We start from the raw sequence: 12,536 nt of genomic DNA, 5'->3' as shown, positions 1-12,536 counted from the left end.
TTTGCAGACCTTGCAAACATTTTTTATGTATTTCTGTATATAGAGATCAATAAACATAGTGACAATATAGCCCTGGTCTGACTGATCATCTGACAACTGAGCCAAACCCCTGAACCCTTATTGTTGAGCCCTGTATTTGCTTAGTTTATAAATGTTAGTGGACAAATTGTATGTATTTATAATGTTCTTAATTCCATTCTAACTCTTTCTTTCCTTGAACCCAGCAAGGACATCAGTATACTCCAGTGAAAGCAAGTGGTTATTTAAATGAGTGAGATTTTAAACTTTTTAAACAGAAAGTGTGTCAAACACACATTGATGTGTTCTTTTAGAATCATACAGTAAACACTGACATCAGTATATCTATATCCAGTTAGTTTGAAGTAAACTCACTGCCAATTGAATGGAATTTTTTTAAATCTACAGGTGAAGAAACCAGATTAAGAAGTAACAATACTTCCTAAGAAGCTTTGTTGCAAATGTTGTGTTGAATGAGACTTTAATTCTCTCAAATAGATTCCAAAATAGATATTACTATAACAGTACATTTAATACAATCAAACATTTTCAGAAATAAAAAACATCTGCCTTTTTATTAATTAATGTATTTTGTACATTATAGCACAAGGCTACAATTCTCTAGATTGAGTGGTTCACTTTAAAACGAAGAGAAGCTCACAGATAAATGTCTTTATATTTCAAAGGGGTCATGAACTGAGAAACCAAAATTCCCTTCCTCTTTTCACATATAAGAGATCATTGTACTATAAAAACATCCTGTAAGTTTCAAAACTCAAAACTCTCTTGTTAAAAAAACAGCTTATATTGAAGCCAGTCTGCCAAAACGACAGCTTGTGGAATGTACAACTATGATGCAATAGTGTGGATAAGCACCGCCTCCGCAGAAGATCTTCTGCTTCTACAGTGCTGACTGTTTAGCCCCGCCCACCGATTCGCTCATGTAGTGTTTATGACAGAGGTGAACGCGCAGATCTACACAGAAACCAAACAATAAAGATGTTCCAAACACAACAAGAGGCCAAGTTGTGGAAAAAACAGTCTTTGTATTGCATTCCTTCTCATCCCAACATTAGGAAAGAGTGGATGAACTTTATTTTTAATTAAGTTTTAGACCGCGTCAATAAGAAATTGGTCGTTTGTTCACTTCATTTTACCGTGGATTCATTTACAAACAAGGCGCAATTTGACACGGGATTTTCAAAAAGATCGAAACTAAAAGACGATGCTGTGCCGACTTTATTGGATCTGACAGCAAATGTCACAACACAAGTGTGAGTAACTGTTTTTATTACGTGTCACTATTGTTTCGTCTGTTATTACCGTAGACTGTATAAAAACATGGACGTAGTGTCCGTGACGTCACCCGTAGGTTTCTGAAGAGCGGTTTTGAAGCTCAAAAGTGGGCGGAGCCGGCCATCGCCATCTTGGCAACACGTCACCGCGCGTCACTCCCGGATAATCGAAAATGGGCAAAGAGGCGGGAGCAGGTTGCTGAAGCCACGCCCACCTAGCTCGACGCCGGTGACAGCAGCGACAATCCACCTGTCACTCAAGTGGCCACGCCCTTAATTATGCAGAACTTTAAGGCTTAATATAATTTAAACGGATGAGTTATAAAATTCACCACCCTCACAGTTGTCATGAAGGGCAAAAAGTTGGGCATTTTAACATGGGGAGTCTATGGGACTGACTCCCATTTGGAGCCAGCCTCTAGCGGCCAGACGATGAATTGCACTTCCGTGTTGGCTTTACGAGAGAGACCGGAAGGTTGCCGCTTGGTTATTACAGATCATTTGATATGTACTGAGTATTTATGCGGTTTTAACCTAAATCACAGCAGCGTCCATAATTGAAGGATGTAGGCTGTCAAACATACACAACTATTGGCCAATCATAACAGTGGGCGTTTACTTCCGAGTCTACAATCTGCCAGGCCTATTCAAATAGATGAGGGGCGTCAAAAACAGGACAGAGAATAGCCTATAACGTCTAAATTATGATGTTTTTGATGTAAATATCTTAACATTATAAGTGGACCTCAGAGAACAGTGCAAAATAAAAAAAACAGAGGCAGTTCATGACCCTTTTAAGAACCAGGGTTGAACCTAAATCTGTCACCAAGCATTTATATGTTTGTAAATATTACAGTAATATTACCTATATTATACTATGTAGCTAAATTTAGCAAGGTTATTCTTAGGTCAATTTTCCTCCCATCCTTAGGTAGCTACTGTACAATCCGCATTTGTTAGGTGGATTTAGAGATGCTATTACTGAATGCAAACTGCATGATGTTGATAGTAAATATACCTCAGTTCCACGTGTGCATTTGAAAAAGTCAAATAAGTCTTTTATGAAAATAAACTATATAGGCATGATTCCAGTTACACAATGAGCTAAATATAACTGAATTATGTTGAGAGGATGCTTCAAAGGCTCTTTTATTGCTTCTAACAGATTACCAGTTTGGTTGCTAATTGATATCAGCTTGTCAGAAAGGCTGCGTTTCAAATGAACTCTCTATAACCTACTATTTATTTAACCAACTAAATGTTTTAGGTGGACTTCTAAGGATTTCAGTAAAGGCAAATTAAGTTTAAGAAAAATAAATGAACCATTTGAATAACTTTGTTGTATTTGTCCTTTTATATACTGTATATCTTTGAGACTTTGCATGTCTGTCGTATATGTCTAAACACATCCCAAAATGTGTCAAATGAAATGTTCCCAAGATTTTATTTATGATTTTGTCTTTTTTATATCCATATTGACTGACAGGAAGCTAAATGCACGTGTGGCCCTGTGTGAGCGTGTGTCCGGGTGCAAGGGTCTGTCTTTAGTGCATGTACCCCCAGTTCTTTGCTCTGCTGCTGAGCTTTGATCTTTTCAGACACTATGGCAACCTAGTTACCTAATAGGGACCGTAGCCATAGCAACACAAGTATGTGATCTGCTTTCAAGGGCAGCCCATTTCTTCCATGCCTCCCTGCTGCCTGGTTACATTTGTACATGCTATTTGGGTCCGCGATTCATCAGACATGTTCACACATCAGAACACAAAGTTCTTCACATAATTATCACTGATGCTATTCTATGTCAGTAACGGTATCATTACAGTCTGTTGCATCTGCCTACATAGATCTAATGCTGTTCATGAGGTACATAAACAAAACTAGTCCTAGTGGGTAATTGGGGTATTTTCAGTGATAATTACCTCGCCAGTAATTACATACCCGTGTTTATGTGTGTGCATGAAATCTCAAACCTGGTTATTCACCTTCTCCAATTGTGGTTATCATAAATTACCATCTGACATACCCTGACACACAAGAGACCGAAACCTGTAAAATTCTGGAGGCTGGCCGGAGTTGAGGTAAGGAGACAATGACATATAGTAACACTTCTGACTGTAGAGCACTGCATCAATGGGGTTTAACCTGCAGGAACAGCAAAGCCTCTATGGCAGCACTGCCTAGTGCCCAACCAGAGCCACACCATCAAAAAACATCATGTAAGACATAACATTTGGATAAAAGCTTGGAAATCATTATGAAGAGATTAATAAAATGTAAAAAATATGAATGCTTTAATTGTCACTTAATGGATTAGCATTTTAGAGTTCAAGGAATACATATTCATTTCCAGTCAGATTTTTCATGCAGATATACAAAACCTTGTCATTTTTATTAAACGGTGTGTGTGCGCAAACAATTATAGTAATACCAGTAATTTAGTCATTTTTAACCTTGTGGGACAATTTTTTTTTGGTCCCCATGAGAAAAACCACTTATACAGAACACCTTTTAAAAAAATTTTTTTGTGGAAAATCTAAAAATGCTTTCTGTTAGGGCTATGGTTAGAGAATAGAATATACAGTTTGTACAGTATAAAATGTATTATGTCTATGGGAAGCCCTCATAAAATGTGGAAACCAGTGTGTGTGTGTGCACACATATGGAGGTTTTCATATGAAAGAAAATTAATACTTTAGTTCATCATGGATGAAATTTATTTGTTTAAAACTGACAGTAAAGACTTTTACATTATCACAAAAAATATTTCCAATAATTGTGTTTTAAACTTTTTAAACAGAAATTCATCAAAGAATTCAGAAAAATGTATCGGGGGTTCCACAAAAATATAGGCAGCACACACACATGTATAATATTTTATATATTTATTATTATATTATATATACACTATACAGTATATTATTTATACCTGGGTAACATCTTGCTTGAGTGAGCATTGTGCAAAGGGAAAATAGTGTGGTAAACGTATAAGTTTGTGCTAACTGTGCATGAAATAACTAAAAATAAACATTTTACAAATCTTACAATTCCAGAAATATGGTAACCTTGAAGCCATGGGTTTAGGCATATGGCACTAAAGCGACTAAATCTCCCATCAGCTGACAGCAAATCAGACAAGCCAATTTTTCCTGTCTTGCACTGTCCTTTCTTTAAATAATACATTATAAGTAAGAGAAACCTTTTCACTGATTCAAAGATCAATGCTGTTTTTGGGAATTGGGCAGGATTTCACTTGCAGGTTGAACTCCAATTAGAACTGAAATCAGGAAATCCCTGGAGGGTCTTACTTGTGCTTGGAGCCATTATATCTCCGAGGGATTAGGAGATCAGATTCCAAGGATATTCCAATTTTAAAATAACTGCTGTTTATAAAGCTCAATTTCCTTAAGTGAATGATATAGTTACATGTTTGACGACAGGACTTCTTCCTATTGTGGTGGGATGACCTTTAAAAGTCAGTAGTAAACAGGCCAAAGGGGCCATGAGGTGACTTTAAAATCAACAGGCACATTTTTATTCAGACAGGTCAAAAATATTAAAACACCACATCACCAATACTTGATGCAAATACCCACATGAGAAAAAAATTAAAAGAAAAATAAGAAACAATGAAAAGAAAACCAACAATAGATGGCCACAGTTTACCTAGAAAGTGAAGACAGAAGTGGCACAAGAGCAAAAGTGTCCTCTCAGCAGTCAAGCTCACAGCAATCACACTGCAAACCTACAGGAAAAACAAAGATAAAGTGATCAAACCACCACACAATCCCAGCTACCTCACCACCGCCATCCACACAGTGAGGGCAACTCAGTGGCCACCATTGGCTCAAGAAACCAAAACTGAACCTAAAAAAGAAAAGAATAAACAACTTAATTAACAGTGGGCAATGCAGGAGGTGACACAAACACAAGTCAGCATTGTAACAGTCACTATTAATCCAGTTTCTTTGGGGCCTAATCTCTCCTCTGACACTCTGGGTCCCAAATTCACAGAACAAAATAAATAAAAAACAATAACAAAAGTATTAAATCTAAAGTAAATGGTAACCGTGCATCCTAAAAGGGAAACCACAGTCTATTACAACAAATGAATATGAAGATATAAAAACACATGATTCAAATAAAATGCACTCACTATAAATACTACACAATTTAAAACATAAAAAGCTCCCTTTATATTAAACAATACCTCTAACATCCACTATTTTCGACTGGGACAGTCAGGCAACCATCAGTCAGGCAATAATCCAGCCACAACCCTAAAAATAAAGAGAATAATAGCATTAAAACAAACTCCTAAGAACTAGGTCATCAATACTACAAAACTACAACCTCCTTAATCGGTGCATGATATGTTCAGTTCACGACGAAGCTCCGACAGCAGTCAAGCTCACAGCAATCACACTGCAAACCTACAGGAAAAACAAAGATAAAGTGATCAAACCACCACACAATCCCAGCTACCTCACCACCGCCATCCACACAGTGAGGGCAACTCAGTGGCCACCATTGGCTCAAGAAACCAAAACTGAACCTAAAAAAGAAAAGAATAAACAACTTAATTAACAGTGGGCAATGCAGGAGGTGACACAAACACAAGTCAGCATTGTAACAGTCACTATTAATCCAGTTTCTTTGGGGCCTAATCTCTCCTCTGACACTCTGGGTCCCAAATTCACAGAACAAAATAAATAAAAAACAATAACAAAAGTATTAAATCTAAAGTAAATGGTAACCGTGCATCCTAAAAGGGAAACCACAGTCTATTACAACAAATGAATATGAAGATATAAAAACACATGATTCAAATAAAATGCACTCACTATAAATACTACACAATTTAAAACATAAAAAGCTCCCTTTATATTAAACAATACCTCTAACATCCACTATTTTCGACTGGGACAGTCAGGCAACCATCAGTCAGGCAATAATCCAGCCACAACCCTAAAAATAAAGAGAATAATAGCATTAAAACAAACTCCTAAGAACTAGGTCATCAATACTACAAAACTACAACCTCCTTAATCGGTGCATGATATGTTCAGTTCACGACGAAGCTCCGAGATTATTTAACGTAACTGCTTATCTGCTGCCATTCTTTTGAAGTGCTATATCTGCCACAACATCAATTCATACACTGAATGCACTCAATAAAAGTAGCGAAGAAGTGAGAGAGCACCTCTCACAAACAAATCTCATTACCTACCATTCTTTTCAACTTCTAAACCCGCCACGACATCCCCGAAATCATAAGCGGAAGCGAAAGAGCAAACAAACTTCACTACTTCCTTATATAACACTGGGGCTGCTGGGACTTGTAGTGCCCAAATCATGGTCCCATTACACTATGCAGGACATAACCTCCTCTGCTACTCACCGGAGGTGAGTAATGAGCTGAACTATCTGTGACTGTGCTGATTATGAGGCTGAAGGCCACTGAGCATGTGCAGTAAGTCTGCTCAGGGCCTTCTGCTGCTCATGCTGTTACTTCATCTTCCTGTGCTGTCACAGGACGGCCTGCCATGAGCAGCCAGCCCTGAAAGTTTAATGAACACCAATTAAGCCTTCACAATCGCTTAAGTGGTTAGGACTACTGGCAGTAGAGATAGAGGAGCTCTGGGAGGATATAATGAAGAGATAGAAATAGGGAGTAAAATGGAAAAAGAAGTTGATTATAAAAGATTATAAACAACTTTAACATATATATTTAAAAATATATATAAGTTATGGACTTATTTAATTTTTTAATTATGATTATATTCTCTTGATGGTATTATGCTCTCATTAATATTATATAGAATATAATATCATTACTAAATTGTTAATATTAATGTCAAAATCCAAATCCAATAACGTAGCAGCTCATGTGCTATACCCTTTACTATGCCTTAATATGAATGATAAAACATCTTTTTTCATTAATGTCATTCTGTGATCTTTATCAGTGCTGAGTTGAGAGCATGCTCTGACTGCATACTGACTGCATGCCCACATGAAACATCGACACGCATGCATTTCATCTACAGCTCTTTGCTGTCTGCCCTTTCATATCTCTTCTGGTGGGAACCCTGTAAAGCAGCCAAGCCCCCTTTGACTCTCTATCTCTCTCATCCTATCTCTTCTATGACTACAAAAGGAGCACTGGAGTGTGTGTATACAGATTTTTTACTGCCCCACTGGAATAAGCTTGAAATACACACTAAGTTTATAGAATATGCATATAGGAAAGGCGAGTGAATATGCTGATAGGAAAACTTATTGTTTTCGACCAACATATGTAGCCTACTGTTGCAACTGACAGAGACCCGTGCATCATAAATTGGGTCTACAAATACAGAATAACTGCATGAATTAACTTAGTCTCTGTGCAATGCACACAATATATGCAAAATTTACAGAAAATAACCCCATACAGACCAGAATGTTATTTAAAATGCAATATGACATGTTTTATTGTCATAGTGCATGGCATTTTTATGAAACCGAAGATCATTGATTTTTAATGTGGCTGAAATCTCCAGAGGACTTTGAACATTCTGTTGTTGGAAGCGGTTCTGGAAACAGTCAGAGTACTTTGATGTTAGTGCTCCTCCATTAAATACAGTCCAAGTATCTCCTTCATCACAAGATATAATGTGCATGAAATGAAACCTTGAAATGTAGGTGGTAATCTAATTACATGTATTCACATCTGTAATAAAAGTAGATCTTGGAAATATCCCAAGTTCTTCTTTATTCTCTTTTTGAGAGCTCAGTAAGAACCTCGGGTGCGTTTCCTGCCAGCGCAGGACCTTTTGTTCATTGGCAAAACGTTGGCCCCTTAGTGCTGGCCCTGCACGGGCAGCCCTCACTTAGCCCACACTATTAATCTACAACAGGGGTGCTCAACCTGGGGCCTGTACCATGAAGCCGGATTAGCTGGCTAGCCAGGTAAATTTCAGTTTAGTTTGCACCAATCCTGGGTTTTAGGTATCATGAATGTGGCTTGGCTTTTAGCATTGTTCATCGCCATAGTAACTTACGCTCCACAGCTAACCTGGGGGGTATTGCACAAAAGCAAGATAAGGGATTAAGCTGGGATTTTCCAGTTATCCTGGTTGAATTTAGCCCTGACTCAGTTGCATGAAAGCAGGCTAAATTAAGCTAAATTATGTTGCTATGGAGATTTATTCTTTGCAGCTAGCCTGCTCCAGAGCAGGCTAACAACCAGTCTAAGATTAATCCTAGTGATTTATCTGTTAGTTCCGCTGTCAATCCTACTAGAAATTAATGTTTTACAGTCACTCCATGGTCTTCTGTTTATATATTTATTATAGCATTAAATCCATTACACAAGCCATATTAAAATAATAATGATTAATCTTTTATTTTAAATTAACATAAATATATACAGATAATATAGAATATAAATAAGCTTTAGAATTAATAGATACAGCTTTAAACGACTACATTTGAGTTTAGATTTTTGAGTCTCTTTATACCTACAGGTGCATCTCAATAAATTAGAATGTCGTGGAAAAGTTAATTTATTTCAGTAATTCAACTCAAATTGTTTATGAGGATTGTCAAGCAAAATAGATTAAAGAATTTGAGTGAACTTAACAAGGAATAGACTGAGGCTGGGGTCAAGGCATCAAGAGCCACCACATCAAGGAATTTGGCTACAGTTGTCGTATTCCTCTTGTTAAGCCACTCCTGAACCACAGACAATGTCAGAGGCGTCTTACCTGGGCTAAGGAGAACAAATTTGCCCAGTGGTCCAAAGTCTTTGCCCAGTGGTCTTTTCAGATGAGAGCAAGTTTTGTATTTCATTTGGAAACCAAGGTCCTAGAGTCTGGAGGAAGGGTGGAGAAGCTCATAGCCCAAGTTGCTTGAAGTCCAGTGTTAAGTTTCCACAGTCTGTGATGATTTGGGGTGCAATGTCATCTGCTGGTGTTGGTCCATTGTGTTTTTTGAAAACTAACGTCACTGCACCCGTTTACCAATAAATTTTGGCGCACTTCATGCTTCCTTCTGCTGACCAGCTTTTTGAAGATGCTGATTTCATTTTCCAGCAGGATTTGGCACCTGCCCACACTGCCAAAAGCACCAAAAGTTGGTTAAATGACCATGGTGTTGGTGTGCTTGACTGGCCAGCAAACTCACCAGACCTGAACCCCATAGAGAATCTATGGGGTATTGTCAAGAGGAAAATGAGAAACAAGAGACCAAAAAATGCAGATGAGCTGAAGGCCACTGTCAAAGAAACCTGGGCTTCCATACCACCTCACCAGTGCCACAAACTGATCACCTCCATGCCACGCCAAATTGAGGCAGTAATTAAAGCAAAAGGAGCCCCTACCAAGTAATGAGTACATGTACAGTAAATGAACATACTTTCCAGAAGGCAAAAAATTCACAAATTTTTTTTTTTTTTATTGGTCTTATGAAGTATTCTAATTTGTTGAGATAGTGAATTGGTGGGGTTTTGTTAAATGTGAGCCAAAATCATCACAATTAAAAGAACCGAAGACTTAAACTACTTCAGTCTGTGTGCATTGAATTTATTTAATACACAAGTTTTACAATTTGAGTTGAATTACTGAAATAAATGAACTTTTCCACAACATTCTAATTTATTGAGACGCACCTGTGTATATATATTATCAACTATATAAACTAACTTCACAAGTTTCACTTGCACTGATATGGCAAGATGTTTTCTTTTAGTTGTCCTCTTTCACTGACAGCTCTTTCCACATTGCTGTGTAAATGTATTTAAATTAATATTTTTTTAATCTTTTAATCTATGGCAGTGAATTGCGAGAAGTGAATCACAGTTAAAATGTGATTGGCTGTTCATTACTGATGTCGTGCTTTCAAGTGCACATGCTTCATTAACTCAGGATCAAAGCCTGAGTTGACAGAGAAAGTTAATGGCGAGCATCATGGTACCAACAAAGCCAGATTGGACTGGTTTGGTTTTGTCAACTCAAAACTAATCCTGTAACCCTGAGTTTGTTTAGCCACTATCATGGTATAGGCCCCTGATCCTGATCAAACACAACTGAACCAACTAATTAGGATCTGAAGGAGCACTTGATAATTACAGACAGGTTTGTTTAATCAGGGTTGGAACTGAACTCTGTAGGAAGGTAGATCTCCAGGAACAGGATGCACCCCTGATCTATAACAATACATCTGTTTCACTTTAAATACTTTTCAGCTACTATACCTTAAGTCTTTGGGAAAAACAGTTATTATACATCTGAAATGGATGCAGTCACCACATAACTAATGTCTATATTGTCAAAAATGTACAGTAGTCAAAGGGATTTCAAATCAATGGATTTATTAAATACAAAATAGAAAACATTAAATTCAGATTAATACAGCTACATATAGACAAATATGTAAATACACAAAAGTACAAAAAAAGCAAACAAAACAATGTAAGATTGTTGGATTTCGTCATGTGAAAGTTGATGTGTGTGAAAGTCTTATCTGTCGTATAACAATGTCCAAACACTGTCCATAGCTGAAGTTGGCTGAAAGCAAATGAATAATCCAAACTCTTGTAATGAAAACACGCCACAGCTCACAAACACCAAACTCTTCCTAACCAGGAACAATCAAAAAATAGTCCAGACTATGGTCTCACGTCAAAAATAACTTTAAATCCATATTCAAACTGGACCATGATGTGGTGTCCTCACCAATAAAGAGTCCTTCTAAAATGCATACAAATACACTGTCTTAAACTCTTAGCATCAATCCAAACATATGCCATATATACAATCCAAACATATGCCATATATACACATACCATCTCTGCAAAAAACATCAGCAATGTACACTTTTAAATAGAAAAAAAAGCTTGTTTAGACTGGGCTTGAAATGACACATTTCCCAACCAGGACACAGCACACTGTTTTCAGCAGGTGAGCCATGCTGGCTACTGCTGCTTGCTATTGCTAATTTTCTTCTTCTTCTTCTTTGGAATTTTTGGCGTATTCCGCACTGTAGGCACATACCGCCACCAACTGTTTATATACATACATGGATGATAGTCCTGTCTCTATTCATATTTTATTTTATTTTATTGTTTTGCTAATTCTCTCTACCACATGGCTTTACTCAAGGAAACCTTAAACACCCTAGCATCCCTAGTGGTAAGGAAGAAAACTGCCCACAAAATTCTTATTAACAGGCTCATGTCTGGCCCACACTGGGTGTAGGCTGCTCACAGAGAGCCTGCGGTGAGCCCAAAGCTGTGGGCAAGCTCCCCTGGGCAAGCCCGTACCGGGCCTGTTTAGGTTTGGTGTGGGCTTGCCCTAGCCCACAGTGCCCGCAAAAAGCCAGCATGGGCCCCGCAAGGACATGTTTGCAGGGTAGTTAGCTAACAATGCTTTTGGGAAACGCACCCCTGGTTGATTCTAGAACAGACACCTTCTATTCTACCACGTAGGCTACATGACCCAATAATCTGAAACACTTTGACTCTCATATTATTTCAGAAAGATGTGTCTGGAGATATAATGTGAAGAGAATATTTCTCAGTTAAAATCAGTATGTTTATAGAATTATGCTACATTCACGCCATATCGTAATTTGGAGATAGCAACATCCTTGAACACCCTTCACACCCTTGGACTAGGACAGTGTTTCTCAACCCTGGTCCTGGGCGCCCCCCAACACTGCACATTTTGTGTGTCTCCCTAATCAAACACACCTCAACTCATTAGCTCATTAGAAGAAACTCCAGGATCTGAAATGAGTGTCAGATAAGGGAGACATACAAAATGAGCAGTGTTGGGGGGCGCCCAGGACCAGGGTTGAGAAACACTGGACTAGGACACAAAACTTTTGCACTATCAATGCCAAAACATAGTGCGTAATGAATTTGAGTTGGTCAGGTGGCACAAATCGTAGCTTTCAGAAAACTCCCAGTTCACATGTTGTAATTATGAGTCGAGTTCTACGAGGACGTGAATGCTTTTTATAAGTTGGTATAAGTTGGAATGCACCAAGACTTACCTGGCTGAATAACCCTGCGTTCCATTCGGAAGGGCTCATCCCCATGCCCTAATCCCTTCAAAGGGTTTACCCTCCGGAGTGAGAGCTTTGAAGGGTTGAAGGGTGTAGGGGACCAAACAACTGTTTCTTGAAGTGCCCTTCTGCATCATCAACACGGAGGCGCCTTCATCATGCAAAGGATCA

This window comes from Sinocyclocheilus grahami, unplaced genomic scaffold (genome assembly GCF_001515645.1).
Source record: "Sinocyclocheilus grahami isolate Dianchi unplaced genomic scaffold, SAMN03320097.WGS_v1.1 scaffold615.1, whole genome shotgun sequence".
Taxonomy (NCBI): Eukaryota; Metazoa; Chordata; class Actinopteri; order Cypriniformes; family Cyprinidae; genus Sinocyclocheilus; species Sinocyclocheilus grahami.
The sequence above is the reverse complement of the archived record's forward strand: the minus strand, read 5'-3'. Positions refer to the sequence as shown.